The sequence below is a fragment of the Rhincodon typus genome, chromosome 5, assembly GCF_021869965.1.
Source record: "Rhincodon typus isolate 14 chromosome 5, sRhiTyp1.1, whole genome shotgun sequence".
Classification (NCBI taxonomy): domain Eukaryota; kingdom Metazoa; phylum Chordata; class Chondrichthyes; order Orectolobiformes; family Rhincodontidae; genus Rhincodon; species Rhincodon typus.
In genome coordinates, this window is record NC_063336.1 from 15907950 (window position 1) to 15918985 (window position 11036).

An 11036-nucleotide genomic window follows, 5' to 3' on the forward strand; every position below is an offset into this window, starting at 1 on the left:
ATTAAGGGCAACTAGGGGCAGGCAATAAATGCTGGCCAGCTAGCGACACCTACATCCCACAAATGAATAAAAAAAAGTACAACATGGCTATGAAGTTTTTGAGATGATTTGCAGCTGGGGTGGTGGATGAAGTTATAGACTTGCTTTCCGAGCCAATGTGTTCAACTGCAGATGTTTCGTCACCCTGCTAGGTAACATCGTCAGTGCACCTCCAGTGAAGCGTTGGTGTTCTGTCCCGCTTGTTATTTATATGCCTGTTCGCCAACCACCCCAGCAAACCAAGGCATATAATTAACAAGCAAGACAGAACACCAACACTTCACTGGAGGCGCACTGATGATGTTACCTAGCAGGGTGATGAAACGTCTGCAATCAAATATGCCGGCTCGGTGAGCAAGTCTACAACTTCAACATGGCTATGACTTCAAAAGCTGCTTTTAAAAGGCACAAGAATGAGGGAAAAGGGACATAGATTTAAAGTGATGTGCAAAAAAGGAAGATAATGTGGGTAAAGTAGTAGTGAAATACAATCCTTAGAAATACTGTATAGGCAGGTTCAATTGAGGTGTTCAAGATGGCATTAAATGATTATTTGGATAGAAATACCAGGGATAAGACTGACAAGAGGTAATGATGCTTATGTGAAGAGCCAGTGGGCACAGTAAGTCAAATGGCTTCCTTCTATACATAACAAGTCCATGCTTGAGAGCGGCTTCTCAAGTGTGTCACAGCCAGACACAACTAAAAGGAAATCAAAGCAAATAACTTCAAAATTAAAAAGATTTTCAGAGTAGACTCACAAATTAGTTAAGAATCTGAAGTATACCAACTGAACTTTAGACAGGTTATTAATTAAGTGACTAAATGTCTTTTAACAAATTTACTTCAAAGTTCAAGGAATGTGTTTAGAAATTAGTATCTTTTAAAAGCTACAGTTTAGCAAAAGCATTCCTACAATAATTTACATAACTTACATTACTAGCAAGAACTGTCTGGTGTACTGCACTCCAGAAATAAATTGTAATTGCATAAATATACTGAGAAGTGAATAGTAATGAACAGTTATTATTGGATTAGTGTATCTGATACTTGCTAGTACTTACACTAAAAATGCAAATTACCATTAGATTGTGGAAGCTGCAACATCAGTTGCATCTCAGTTCAAACAACACTTAAAGCAGGTTAATAGTACAATTAAGATTAAAAAACTAGTATTTTGCAACTGCTGAATTTAGAAATGAGCAAAATGTCTTAGCTGTTAAACATTCATGTACAATTCTTTTCAAAAAAGTTTATTCAGACAAAAAAATCACCAAATCTAGCACTCCCTATGCTATGAAAATTTAATATTTAACAAGTGAATGGCTTAAGAACAGTGTGACAGTTTGAAGCAGCATTTTGTGTTTAGAATTCTTTCTTTCTGATAATTTATTACTATATTTGTTGAGATTCATCTACCTCAAGTCACTCATGAAGCACAGCTTCAACTTGAGGATTCAAATCTTTTTGCTACTTTCCTCTATCTTATCAAGTGACCTCTCTCCAATTAAATCTTCATAGTGATTTTGGCAAGTTAGTCATTATTGGAGCCAGACGTGGTATTGATCTCAACAAATCCTGTCCTGAGAGTCAAAAGATGCCAACTACCTGTGCAGACACTGATAACAGCAATCAGGAATAGGCAGCTGTTTCTCCCTTCTTTAGGTTAGAAACAGACTTTAAATATTCCACCCAACCCCCTTCATCCCCAAAAGAACCATTCAGTTGCGTTCAAACAGACCAGGTGGAAAAGACATGGTTCTCCCCCCTCTCTCTGATACAAGTTTCATGTTGATTGATTCGATATGTAATTGCCCAATGGGAAACCGGTTGTATTTCCTTAAATTTAGCATTTGCAGTTTTTGACAACATTTCACTTGATCAATGTAGCAATAAAGGAAGAATGTATTATGTAAATTTTGCTAAAATCATGCAGATAAAATTGTTTATGACCTTACTGGTTTGTTGAAGAATTAGTAGTACACCTGTGATCAGCCAAGGGACTGTAGCCAAATGCTACTGGGAACTTGCAGTCTGAAAGCTAGTCCCTTGACAGCTCTTTTTTAGAAAGGCAGGTGGAACAAGCTCATTACTATATCTGTTACTATACCCAACCTGGTAACAGTAATAAAGGCCACAGAGACTTAGGTCAGATAATAAGTGAAGAAAAGCTTTTGGCACATCAAGTACTAGTGGCTGACCTCCCGTCCTATCTCATGAAATGAGAAATCCCTGGACAGGTTTAGCTCGGAACAAATGCAAACTAGAACTGGGAAGTGCCACTGTAATATCTTAATCCCAGGTTTAAAGTGACCTAAAATATTGAAGAAAGATGAACTTTCGTTTAACAGACTTCATCTCTGCAGTCTGAGTTTCATTCGTTTAATGTTAAATTGCAGAATCTTGGATGACTATTTCACATCAGCTCTGAAAATTATGGTAAAACCTAAATTTTTATAGGAAACTTACAATCATTTTTATCAGCACTATAGTTAAAAATTTTTAAAAATATCAGAAATTGTGGACATGCACCAAAACAATTAGGGCAGGACCATGGAAATAAATAAAATAATTCAGAAGCAAAGGGAAGCTACTAAATGAAAGATTAAATGGAAATTTCAGCAGCAGCAGGCCCTCAGCATTATCAGCATGTATGAACATGTCACAAGCAGAACGCTATGCTTTGGTGGGCAGTATTAATGTACAGTATGTCGCAATACCACAAAGTAAAAATTTAGAAACTTGGCTGGAACAAAGTTAATGTCCACCCACACAGATAAATTTTGCGGACCCATGTCTTCCAATGCACAAGTACTGAGCTAAATATGATAGATATTTTAATTCAGATCATGAATTATATAAAAATCTTTTAAAACAATTAAGTACAGCCCTATCCAAAGTTAAGGACAAGATCTGTAAATGGATAAACGGTCAGGATAAAGTTTTTACAGCATTCTCAAGACTGCATTTTGAGGCCCACAACTGTCATTGCATCATGTATTTTTGTGTTACAAAATAAATCAATTAATGTAGTAAATAATTGTGTACTATTTGTACTAGCTTGCAAGTATTACTGAACTTTACGTAAGACTGTTTAATTTTGATCATTTTTGCTATTTATTCATCATTAACTTCAATACACAAATGTGTATAGCATTCCTCCAAGCCCAATCTGAGTGCAGCAGTACACCTTATTAAATTAATAATAGGTAACATTAAGTATATATTTTGCAGGTATATTTTTTAAAAACAGCAGACATTCATGCAAAGCTACCTTTGTTGGAAATTTACAAAGTTGTACTGCATTAGTATTTTATCAAAAGGATAACAATAATTTATTTTTGTTCTCCAGCCAACCTAGAGGTATACAAGTTCACCTCGTGGCAGCTCTTCCTCTTTTTCTCGGCAACTAGTCTGCACTAGTTACTAATCCACTAAAGGGCAATTAAGGATCTGTGGAATTATTTACTGCAGAGGCTGGATCATTAAGTGCATTCAAGGCTGAGATAAACAGATGTTTAAATCAGTGAAAAAAAAATCAAGCGTTATGGGGAAAAGGCAGGAAAGTAGAGTTGAGAATCATATCAGCCATGAGCTCAGTGAATGGTGGAGACTTGATGGACTGAATGGCCTACTGTGTCTTCATCTTACGAACGAAAACCACATCCTATCACTCAATCATACAATATTCTCAGACTCCCATCACCATTTCACTCCAAAGACAACTTAAAGACATTTCTGCCAGTGAAGACCTACTGATGAACCATGACACTGCAATTTTAAATAGACGGGCTTAGAGTTATTTAGCAAACCAAATGCTAAAACCTACCATTCCCATGTCGGATTTGATCCATAATCAAATCACTGCACTTCCAAAACATTTCCAAATGTAACAAGTACCTATTTTAGATTGAACAGAAATTTCTAGCTTTCAGTTTACCTATGGTTGATTCTATGGGGAATCACCAGCGAAAAGGGATTATAGCAGATAACACTTGCTGAAAAACTAACATCTGCACAGGTTCAATAGAACAAATTATGTTCTTCTGCACTTTATTTCTATGACTGCAATGCATTAAGAAATGGCTTCCTCTCATATGTCCACAAATAATTTAGCAACAAATATGAGGAAATATGGTAAGAGGGAATACGATATCCCAAATTATCTTTACTGCCTTTTATAACAGTGAGCCAGAAATGACACCGATGTATCAAATTTGATAGGAAAGGAGGTCTCCTCTTCAAAAGTGAAACATTATTAAAAGGAATTATGAACATTTGTTACATTTCATAGTGATGTCAATAACAAAAGAGCTAAAAAAGATGAGTTCTTTCCCCCCACTCAAGATGAGAGCAACAATTTTTATTTCCCAACTCTTAACTAGCTTGAGAAATAAAGGGCTTGCAGTATCAAATCAGCGGGTGTTAAGTTTCAAAGAAGGAACGTAGGACGCTTGTCACGTGCAAATCCAACATGGGAATGGTAGGTTTTACTTCTCTTCAGACAATAGTTTTTAATAATTATCTGGCAGTTTTCATGGTCATCTTTCAATGCTAGAAATTGAGATCTAGCAAAAGTAACTGTTTTGAACTCAAAGTCTGTCTGATAGTTGAGCCCTCACTATGTAAACATCCTAAGAAACTGAAAGGCCATTTAGCACCATCATGCTACTCCATCATTCAACAAGATCATAGCTGATACTCCACTTTCTTGCATGTTCGCCATAAACAATACACCATTGCTAATCAAAAATCTGTCAAACTCAGTCTAGAATATATTCAATGGGTCAACTAACCACAGCTAACTGGGGAGAATTCCAAAAACATTGCCCTCTTAGAAAAGTAATTCATCTTGGTTCTTAAAATTCTCCAGATTTTGAAACTAGGTCCCCAAGCTCTAGATTCCCTGAGAAGGGCAGGTATCCCCTCAACATCTACACTGCTTCAATAAGATCACATTCTCCTAGTCTACTCTTAGTCCCAGGAGTCAAGCTAGCGAATCTTCACTGATTTGCTTCCAATGCAAGTATACCCCTCCTTGATTAAGGACACCAAAACTGTACACAGTAATTGCAATCTCACAAATACCCTGTACAGTTGTTGCATGTATTGTAGAGTACTTTATACCCTTGAATTATTGGGCAATATTCCATTTGCCCATGTGAAGGAGGGTTACTGTACCCAAAACATTAACTCTGCTTTCTCTCCACAGATGCTGCCCGACCTGCTGAGGTTTTCCAGCAATTTCTGTTGTTGATTCCATTTTCCTTCCTGTTTACTTACTGAGCCTGTATTTTAACTTGTGATTCATATACAAGGACACCCAAATCCCTCCACACCACAGCATTCTCTCTTCAGTTAAATAATACCTTTTATTCTCTGCCAGTCACAAAATGGATTGCTAAACACAATTGTTGGAGTTCTGAATTATCACTGGATAATCAGATTCGAAGTACATTCATGATCAAAACAGAATTTATTCAGTGCACCAATCCCTCATTCAGGAACCTTTCCAAATTAGTAACTCAGAATGCTGGTGAGACTCTCAATAACATGCTGTATGACTCTATGACTATTATTAAAATGAGTAACAAATGGATGGCTATTCTTTTAGATTGCAGATAGTGAAACTCAAATGTCAATTTTGTGCCAGCTGCAAAACAAAGTAAAACTATCAACTACCCTTACATAAAATTAACAGCCAATGATCAAATGCTACAAGAAACTACCGAATACTGTGAAGCTATACTGGTCCAACACTAATCCATCGGGAAAAAAGATTCAAAATTCCAAATCTATGCCTAATGTTAAAATTACTCACTGAACCTCACGGCTTTCACATAAGGAGGAAGCAAACAAAAACTAAATTTTACTTCTGTGACTATACTGCGAAGGTCCTAGTACTGTTGTCTGCACTAGTATGTTAATCAAGTACAAAAGTGTACTCAATAGTATTAGTATCAAACAAGTGCAGAGTAAGTTTAAAATCAAAAGATCTGCAAATATTTTTTAAACAAGTAATACGCATTATTTAAAGTTTGAAATAAATGTAGAAAACTATTTCGGTAACAAATTAGTATTTGTCTGTTGACCTAAATTTCCCCTCACTTTTGAAACAACAACGCCAAGTAATGTTCTTGGGGCTTTTTTTTTTAAAAAAGCGCTCCTACAAATAGCACTGTGACAAGTTCATGTAACAGTTCTGAGTGCAAACATTGTATTATCACTTTTTCAAAAAAAAATCAAGGTGAAAGGATAATGTTCGAATCCTTTTGCTTTACCAACTTTTTTTTTTAAAAATCCACGTGATGGTGCTTGTTTTTTTGGCAATTAGTTTTTGGAAAGGGACTTCTTTGTTCTGTGCTCATGGGTATTTCTGTGGTGGCAACAAACTGAACGTTAACATGTCGGTCACGCCATTGATTTACATAAAGATTCACTGCCAAAATGGAGACTATAATCCGATGAGACATGAAACCGGATCCAACTCGACTTCGAGAAGAGGTTTCACGGGCCCGAAAATTAAGACAAAAAAAACAATTCAACCTCGTTACTACGTATAAATAAAATGGTTTCCTAAATAAATAAAGGAATGGTTTCCTCCCTGTTTTGATATATAAAACTTACCACGTTGAGCAGTGTTCTTTTTATAAAAAAAGTGGACAAATGATTTTTTCTTTTTTTTTTAAAAAGCCAAGCATGCACACGTTTTAACTGTTGATTTTTTTTAAAAAAGAAAAAGGGCGAGTGAAAGCCCTCCCCAGCGAAACATTTAATCTACAGAAAAAGAGAAAGAAATACAAGTTGTATAGAATTCACCTCCCATGAACTGATTTTTTTCGGAAGAAAAAATGTTAAAAATTAAAACAGGTAGAGACAAAAGAGAGAGAGAGAGAGCGAAAGAATGGCAATGTTAAACTTATTTTTTAAAAAAATAATTTTAGAATGGTTGATATATAAGAATGTTACTCGACCTTTCGTCCCCTGCAAGCTCAGACTCTGTCATGTTTAGAACATCATTTTTGTCAACTGGGGTTGGGGGGTTGGAGAAAAGGCTTTCAAAAGCCATTTTCCCCACACAACAGTACAAGACTGATAGAGAATGTCTCACTGAGACGTTGCTGGTGTGACTGTTGATAAAAATAAATAAATAAAAATCTCACGGTAAATTTGATGAGAACAGTTTTTTCTCTTTTTTTAAGAAAAAAACACAAGAGCGTTCAATCTTACGCGAATTCTTATTTGGTTAAACTGTTTGCGTATTGGTTCTAAAGAGTTTGATACCCCTCTTTTTCCGCCGGTTTTGTTCTTGGTGATTTTGGTTGGCGATAGCAAAAAAAAAGGAAAATTTTCACACGCTGTGGTTATTCCTCACAAACATGGCGCTCGACGCTTTCTAGTGCAGCGATGGTGATAGGGTTCTCTACCGATTTTACACAGAGGAAACGAATGAGCCCTCGCCCACACCTCAACCTAACCTGATACCCACGGAATACCACCCCCTTCCCAACCTAATTGGCTACTCGCCGTTGATCGGCAGCTCCGCTTCCTCATGTAAATACGGCAGCGTCCCATTTCCCATTGGTTCGTTGACACGTCAGTCTGCAGGAGGCGGGTCAGTCAGTTCCGGCAAGCAGGTTCGGTTGATGCTAAGCTCGGAGGACGTTTCTGGAAGGAGCAGGGAAATAAAAGAGTGCGCGCGGGTGTAAAGGGGGAAATTCGTCGCGAACTGATATTGGTAGGTGTGCTGTGGCCATTTAGGTACGTGGGTGGGGTCAACAAATCTAAATCTAAATCTGTTCCTTCTTTGAGTTGTTTGTAGTATCGAAATTGGTGGGGTTTTTTTTGTTTGCAACTTGTTCTTAAAGAAAGCGCACTTTGCTGGCGATTCCAATGTTTTTGAATTTTTGAGATAAATTGAGCGACGCCATTTATTCCGAAAACGCACTCGAAATGATCTGAGAAAATGGCGCTGACAGGAAATGGGGATATTTGTTTAATTTGTAGCCTTTTTATTGTCCAAATTGGAGATTGTAAAGCTCCGTTTTCTCTTACTGTTTCACGTAGTGGTGAAAGGGCATACATCCCGTAGGTAGACAACGATACCGTGATTTTTTTTTTTCCTGGCGATATGTTGGCAATGATGAAATAAATATGGAACGTTGCGCAATTAATAACAACGTGGAATTTTTTTTTAAAAAAACTTAGCTGTAATATAGTTTCTGCTCAGAATAGACATCGCGTTGCGAATAAATTTGAAATCCCACACCCAATAGATGACCATAAGAATGAAGGGTAGGCCATTCGGCCCTTCGAGCCTGTACCGCTATTAATAAAGATCATGTGTAAGTGTGGCCTTAATCCATATGCTGGATTCCTGGCCCACATCCCGTTAATATCTTTGCTTAACCCAAAAAAAAACTTTTAAAACTAGGGTCACTGGATCCCAAACGTTAACTGTGTTTTTACCTTCACAGATGCTGCCAGACCAGCTGAACTTTTCCAGCAACTTTGTTTTTGTTCCTGATTTATGGCATCCGCAGTTCTTTCGGTTTTTACTTTTGATTAAGAATCCACTTCCTATTTCAGAAGAGTTACAAACATCTACCATCCTTTTGAGTGTAGAATTGCTTCCCAATGTCTTTATTGAAATGTCTGTCCCTCATTCTCGTATTATGCTCCATAGCTCTAGAATCTAGAGAATATATATATATTTTTTTAAAATTCTCTCTGGAGGGCACTGACCTTTCTGCTGTGTGAGATTTATTAGTGAGGGAAATTGCAACCTTAGTGAAACCCTGTACAGCTGCTATACTGTTTGACCAAAATTATTCAAGGTCTGAATATTATAAGCATATTTGCCTTGTCCCTTACCCAGACATTTCTCTAAGGTGAGAAATATTACTTGCTATTCTTTTGAATCAAAGTGTGTATCTCACCAGTGGCTTTTGATTCTCCTATACCATTTTCAGATCATTTCCTTACCAGAATATTCATATGGTTCAGTTTTTGATTCTTTTAATTACCATTGACCAAAAAACTGAACTGTACAGCCCATATAACTGGTTACAAGAGTGGGTTGGAGGCTAGAAATCGTGTAATCAGTACTGCACCTCCTGACTTTCCAGAGCCTGTCCACCATTTACAAGTCACAAGTTTGATAGAATACTCCCCATTTCACTGGATGAATGTAGCTCCAATAACGTTCAAGAATCTTAACCTCCCAGGATAAAGCAGCCCACTTGATTGGTACCACATCAAGCATTTCAATCCTACCACCACCAAAACTCTCACAAGTAGCAGTGTGTACCATCCTCAAGGTGCACTGCAGAAATTCAGCCAGGCTGTTCAGACAGCACCTTCCAAACCTAAATCATTTCTTGTGGAAGGACAAAGGCAGTTCATACATGGTAGTGCCACCCTGTACAAATTCATCTCCAAAGCTACTGGCCATTCAGTCTTAAAAATATATTGCCTTTCTGTTAATTTCACTGTGTTAAAATCCTGGAATGCCCTCCCTTACCACAAATGGATTTCTGCCTTTAAGAAGGCAGTTTGCCACCATCTTCTTGAGGGTAAGAAGGGATGGACAATAAATGCTGCCCAGCCAGCAATGCCCCTACTCTGAGTGAGTAGAAGACATTAAATCTGTTAATGGGTTGTGGGTGTTGCTAGCAAGGCCAGCATTCATTATACATCTATTATTTTGCAGAGGACAGTTATGAGTCGACCATAGTTGCTATGGTCTGGTTTCACATGTAGCTCAGATTGGGTAAGTTCAGCAGGAGATCTTTCCCTAAAAGACATTACTGAACCAGATAGGTTCTTATAACAACAGTGGTTGCAAGGTTGCCCCCATTGGACGACTTTAATTCTAGATTTTTATTGATTTACAATTTCATTATCTGCCTTGATTAGATTTAATCTATGTTCCCAGGACATGAGCATGGGACTCTGGATTACTAGTTCAGTGACGTTGCCACTACACCATCACCTCCTTGGTCCCTAATGTTGATAGTGGAGGATTCAGGGTTACTAATGCCCAGTTGAAATTTTCACTTGCAGGAGATGACCATTGCCTGGTACTTGTATGGCATAAATGTCACTTGCCACTTACAACCCAAGATATACGTTGTCTTGGTTGATAACATATGGAAATAGATGCCTTCAGCAGGAGGTGTTGTGAATGGTGCTGAATGACTGACATGCAATCAAACCAAGTTTTCTTCTGAAGAAGGTCATTGATGAAGCAACTGAGGATGCCTGGTCCCAGGATACTATCCTGAGGAAATCTTCAGACCGTATCCTGGGATTTGTGAGGATTGACCTTATTTGCAACCTATTTCCCTTGTGCTGCATGTGACACTACTTTCCCTCTCATTGTCTCTTCCCCTGCCTTTCCCCCAGAAAATGGCATTCCCGCTGACTCTAGTTTTGGCCTTCTTGATACCACTGTAGCCATCATAGTGAAACTGAGCTACGAATATTCAACTTTCATCACTTCACTTCAATACCTGAGACAAAATTGCTGCTACGGCCATCTGATAAACTCAGGCAATCTACGTGGAATGTACAAAACCAATTGCATTCGAAGTGCATTTTAATGAAAATGCACTGAAACACTGAGATAGTGGTAAATTTTCATCTCTTGTATTACTCAAACTTGCATGATAAATTTGTGTTGAGAGATGAAAGATTGCCAGCATCTATCCAGCTTGGAATGAAACAAGGGTACACACACCAGAATCCACAAAGAAACCAGTAGCCTTTAAGCAATAAAGCTGGCAAAAAGCAACGTCGTGTGATAATAACAAAAAACCAGAAGCTCCTCTCTCTATCAAGGTCAGGAACGAGCCAATGAAAAGCAGCTTGGACTAACGAAAACCTTTTAGTGAGCATTCCAGGACATGCACAGTTTTGTTATTACAGTGCAAACAAGGCTAAATAGTTGGAGATAAGGTGTAGAGCTGGATGAACACAGCAGGCCAAGCTGCATC

The 11036-nt window shown here is 37.8% G+C and overlaps 1 protein-coding gene across 2 annotated transcripts in view; it reads left to right on the top strand.

The window, feature by feature from the left end:
• The first annotated feature begins 7638 nt into the window (after window positions 1–7638).
• LOC109923142 (ADP-ribose glycohydrolase OARD1-like) overlaps window positions 7639–11036 on the top strand; it is a 23071-nt gene continuing 19673 nt past the window's right edge. Inside the window, exon 1 of one of the 2 annotated variants that reach the window (XM_048597171.1) lies at window positions 7639–7800. The gene's annotated coding sequence lies outside the window, so the exon portion shown is untranslated. The remainder of the gene's footprint in view (window positions 7801–11036) is intronic. The other variant, XM_048597170.1, reaches the window with a different exon arrangement.